Source organism: Notothenia coriiceps, unplaced genomic scaffold (genome assembly GCF_000735185.1).
Source record: "Notothenia coriiceps isolate Sejong01 unplaced genomic scaffold, NC01 NC01_scaffold00021297, whole genome shotgun sequence".
Classification (NCBI taxonomy): Eukaryota; Metazoa; Chordata; class Actinopteri; order Perciformes; family Nototheniidae; genus Notothenia; species Notothenia coriiceps.
The window spans coordinates 15,800-21,410 of record NW_011353998.1 but is presented as its reverse complement, the minus strand read 5'-3'; the positions used below and the strand labels follow the sequence as shown (position 1 = coordinate 21,410).

The following is a 5,611-nucleotide window of genomic DNA, read 5'->3' as shown; positions in this document are numbered from 1 at the left end:
GAAATAAAAGTAAGAAATCTAGACTGCAAAAAAATTAAACAAGCGAGTGCCTGTTTTTCCTGGCCAAGGTCAGGGTTCTTGAACACAACACGAGCCCGTCCACACAGCGGCGTGCGTTGAAGCTTCAACGCTTCTGCCCATTCACTTTGAATCGGGTGACGTCACGCTTCGCCGAACTGCATTGTGGGGAGCGTAGCTACGCGTTGCTCAGAAGCGTTGACGGAAGCGTCAGCCAATCAAATCCCGTTTATGAAAATCTGCCAGTACAACTGCTAGCCAATCAAACCGCGTGTATGCTGCGAGTAGTGAATCACCCGGTGCTGTATGATCAGTCTCTGTTCATCTACCGGGATACAAACCGGAGGAACCAGGCATGGAGGGAGGTGGCAGAGATAGTGGGTGAAACTGGTAGGTTTTCGCCTGTTTGGGGAGTTTATATCCAGTGTACCTCGTTTAAACATTGAATGGACAGCTAGCAGGCATAGACAGTATATATAGCTAGCATGGAATGCTAGCATTTTGCTTTGTATGTCGGGGGCGGGAGATTCATGTGATTGGTTGTTGGTCGCGTTGCTCGCGTTGACTCCCCAAGCTTCAGACACGCCCACCGCCAAGCGTCAACGCACGCTGCTGTGTGGACCAGAGTTCCCGTTGCAATACTTTTTTCGCCGGTCAACATGTCCGTTAAAGTTTAAATCTTCCGGACTAAATGAGAAAAGTGCCGGTCAAAGGTCTTCTTTGTTATTTATTGTGTTTTAAAACAAATTGATATGATTCGATATTAAACAAACTAATTATAGTAGATTAACTACATTATTCAAAAGTGAACAGTAACTTAAAATAACACGGGAATAATAAACGGAGCGCTGTCTCCCTCTCCTGACAGACCGTCAGTATCATGCAGCTCACGGATCCAGTAATGAGTGACCCGACCGTAAAACTAAACATATCTATAACTAGTTTAGGTAGTTTGAGAGGTAATTAAAATAGCTACGTGTGATATTCTAACCTGAAGTGTGTGTTTTGTCCGCTCACCGCTGCATGTGATCATGCAGGGCTGCGCGTCGACTCGTCAGCAGCAGCTGATCTCTCTCTCCCGTCAGATTAGACTTCACTCGCGTTTATGTCCATATCGATCAGATCTAGCTAGTTCTAGCTAATGATAGGACTACCTGCTTATCAAAAGACACCTAAACAATAAGCGTTGCTATGCAACCGGGTGAGGCCGCAAAGTATAGCGCAGCATTATGCATTTGTTTACATGCCCACCTGAAACCCGAGGCATTACCAACAGATCAGCATATTTTACCGGTCGTAGTCCGGTAATTACCGGCTAACGGGAACTCTGGTGTGGACGCTCTGTAACGTGTCATCACGTGGTATATGTCTCGTCTGACAGGAGTGCATTTCTGCCGGAGAGCACCAGAACGTCGTTCCGCCACTTCCAAAAATTGCAGTACCCATAAGGAGCCGTACACATGCCGCAGTGTTTGCGTGGCTGTGTCTTTAGTTGAAAGGCCATTGGCGATCTGTTCATCTGTCATACTGATCATACAGTCAATAACTGTGTTGTTATATTAGCATCTGGTTAGCTAGCTATGCTAACGAATATAAGAAGCTTTTTCTACAACCGGTGAGGAAAAGGAACATCCTTATATGATCATTATAGTTATAAAAAAATAAGAGAATAAAGTAAACAGGTATAAAATACTATATGAGAGTAAAAAAAAGATGTTATTAATAAACAAGAATAGAGTTTAAAAGGGGAGTGATTTCTAAAATATCCATAAAGAAAAATAAATCTGCTTACAGTTCTATTTCATATGGATGTTGAGAGATGTATCCATAGATCTCCTAATGTTGCTCTCAAAGTGCACCAGATTGATGCTTTTAACTTCAACATTTAAAAAAAGATCACCTGAATCTCCTCCTAGAGCACCATTGTGTTCTTTTTAACCAACTATCTCTCAGAGAGGTGTGGGGAGAGGCTCCTTATTTTCATTTAAAGTAACAGACACAGAATCAGCTCTTTTGAAACAGGGCTGAAACAAAGGGTTGCTACAATGATCTGTTTGGTATTGCGAGCCAAACACTTCAGAGACATGTTTTGTATATATCTGAGACCTATAATATACTGATGAAAAACAGTATAATAGGGGACCTTTAAAACATGATATAGTTTTGGATTGTGGGGGACAGTAAAAAATGGTCAATATCGATACAGAAGAGGCTAAGATATCCAGACATTTAGATAAAGGACTGAGTTACACACTCCCCAGAATGCAACCACTAGCTTGTGTTTGCTATACCCTCTCTGCCTGATAAATGCCTTGCATCTGTTAAACTCCCTTAGTGGCTTTCTAACTGTTAGTTTATTCTGTTCTAAAGCCTGTCAGAAAAATGTGCCAGATATTGGATTTTAAACACACAGATTGTGAGCTTCTACAAATCCAGGATCAGTCAGGCCATCTGTTGTTACCAAGCCCAAGCTAACATAACCCTAAAGACATCATCAAGGGTTATTTTCTCAAACTTTAGAAAGCTCCTCCAGAGTCACAGAAAACATTATACAATCTCCTTATGTGGTATTCTTTCGGAAGATAAAACGTTTAAACTTTAACACACTAAGGCTGGTTAAAACGACCCTGACAGCCCATCCATTTCATAAGGGGTGTTTACCACCAGAGACTCAACTTTTGTATACATCCGCGTCTGTGCATCTGCGTTGCTCCTCTTGACTAGTTGACTTGACCCATAACATTATTATTATGTTTAGTTTATTTCTACGTAGCATAAAGGTGCAAAACCTGCATTTTGTTTGAAATACTTTGTTCTACAATGAACATTTAACCTTGAACATTCCAACCTGTAATAGAACAACTTAATTGTTTTGTTGACTTTGAGACAGATGTAGCACAAAGTCAGCCCACCCCCCTAAATTGGAGGCAGGTGTATACACAGACGAATAAATGACCCCAAAGTAGTAGTAGCATTGAAGAGATGTTTACATTCTACTTACAATATAATGCTCAATAGGGAATAAAGTAAAGTTTTACTTGAATGTTGCAAAGCAGCAAACAGAGATAAAGTCAGTTGGAGCAGTCTCATGATGATAAATGTCCGACACAGATTAAGTACAGTGAAACTCTTGTAGTGTTAACTTCCTTTGATATACCCCTTCTGTCCTTAAATGAGTAATGAGCCCCTTTTAGTTCCTTAACCACATGTTTTATCGTGTGATTAATTCCTCTTCAAAGAGTGATTTATTGTGAATATAATCATCCATTCAGCCAAGGATGGATGGGGTCAGGAACCAACAGATCAGGGTATTGATCTTTATGTGGCTGGTGAACTTTGCTTAATTTGCTTCAATTAAATGTTTTTTGCTAAGTGTTCATTGTTTTAAAAGAATGCCAATTGAGGCCAACCATGTCTTCCCATTTAGAAAATACAGCCACGGACAGGACAAAGGGGTCAAGAGGTTGTTACTTTGTTTGTCTCAGTATTTACCGCAGGTGTCTTGAGACAGGAAGCGTCTACGCACATTAGTAGAGAGAAGTAAAAGCTCACGAGATGAAAAACAGGAAACAGAGGTGGAGAGGCTGCGGGAGGGAGGGCTGTGAGCCGCACACAGCAGGGACAACAAGATGTATCTGCAGGGGGGGACACTTTGCCTGTCAGTGGTGGGCCGTGATGCTTCATTCACGCCCCGCCAAGCATATTGCCTCCCAACCAGGTGCAGGCAGCTGTTGGTGATCCTGCTATGTTCATGTGTGCCTTTCTGAATGTCAATTGTTACGTTACATTACTGTCGTTAAGCTTGAATCCAAGGCGATTTACATAATCTTCAATAGCCTACTGTAGAAATGCCTACTGGACCAATATGGGGTTAAGGACAATTTGACATGTTGACTACATGGCTGGTGATTGAACCACTGATTGGTAGATGCCCATTTATCCCAGAGCTTGAGAAAGTCTGTAGAATCCTTTTTTATTGGCTGTTTTGTAGGCACTTTTTTACACATGCAAAAATATTCTTGAATTTCTTAACATTTATTTTATATTCAGTGACAGCAAAGGGTTGGCAGTAACAAGGCAGTATCTTTGTCAGCTCTATAATGCAAACTGGCATGCAACAGTGAATGCCGTCTTCTATTAATGCAGCTCTTAAGGCACACAACAGCTCCGGCCTTTTAAAGATGTCACAAGTGTTTGTCTGTGGAGGAAGAGGCATCTATAAATACATCCTGTGAGTCTTCAGTGACAGCGGAGGAAAAGGAAGCGGAGGTTAAAATATGCTAGAAAGGAACAATCTTAGCTTTAACTAGACGTGCAGGAGAGAGAGAGAAACACTTAAGACAAAGTAATTACACTTTATCTTGTTGCAGGTCTTGCAACATAGTGTGCAAGGATTTTAAACATGGCCCTTTGCATGTTAAACAAGTTAATTCACTACGTTCATTTTTGGGCTAATGCTACGCTATGTTAGCTTGCCCCACTTAACAGCAACTGGCAGAATACTATCCATGCAGCCATTTCAATAAAAACTAAGTCAGTAAAAATGTGTTGCAACATAATGTGAAAGGGGTTTAAACTTGGCCCTTTGCATGTTAAATAAGTTGATTCACTACTTTGAAGTTGGGCTAATGTTACGCTATGTTAGCTTGACCCACTTAGCATCCACTAAGAGTAAAGTGACCATGCAGCCACCTCTATAAAAATGACAGTTAGCTTTAATCTACACTTTAAATGTGCAACTCAGCAATTCAGCATTTAAGTGTTTTCTCACCTAAACCTAACATCTTTTCATTTGCAAAGCTAATGTCTCGGTTGCACCGCTATCACACAAAGAGATCATCTCTTTTACCTTACTGTTAAATTACATTTTGGCTTGGCAGCCGTGCATCACAGACCACCTGGTTTTTCTCTGTACATTTCTAACAATCATTACTGAAACCAAAGAGCCTTGGCAGCACACCAGCGCCGGAATAGCAGAACAATGAAAGCGATCTGAGGCACATCTTCCTTAACAGAGCAAAATCTTGGAATTTCCACTGAGGTGTGAATCATCTTTACTTTCTGGCTGCTTTGAATTAGGAAGCATCTCTAATCTCGCCTTTGCAGCTCTTGATCTATTGCTTTGTGTTGACTGGAGAGCAATTTAGCTTTCAGTTGAGCTGAATTGGAGCCATGCCTCAGACTTGGAGTGAGGGATGTTAAACTTGAAGGCTCGCCTCACCCAGTGGGCTTCTGCTTTCAGGATGGCAAGATAAAGCGCTCATCACAGAGGCCTCTCACTTCAAACAAAGCATGAAGTGAGGGGGCTTTGTAATAGGAACAGGCAAAGTGAACATCAGGGCAGCCAAGAGTGCTGGGACAGGGTAATGATATTGATACTTCATTATTAATACCTACTTCATCATGGTGAATTAAAATGTCTGGCTTATTGCTTGAATCTATTTGAAGAAAAGTATTCTGTATGATCTGCGGACTGAGGAAAACAGGGTGGATAAACAACCTGTATTACCCACAAGGCCATTGTTGTGTCTGGTTCAAAACCAAAAGTCACCATTTACTTTTTTTAATGTGCCGGAATGACATTACAGAAACA

The 5,611-nt window shown here is 41.3% G+C and overlaps 1 protein-coding gene across 1 annotated transcript in view; it reads left to right on the top strand.

Moving 5' to 3' along the window:
* LOC104953198 (E3 ubiquitin-protein ligase NEURL1-like) overlaps positions 1-5,611 on the top strand; it is a 31,331-nt gene that overhangs the window by 10,358 nt on the left and 15,362 nt on the right. The gene's annotated exons all lie outside the window — the stretch shown is intronic.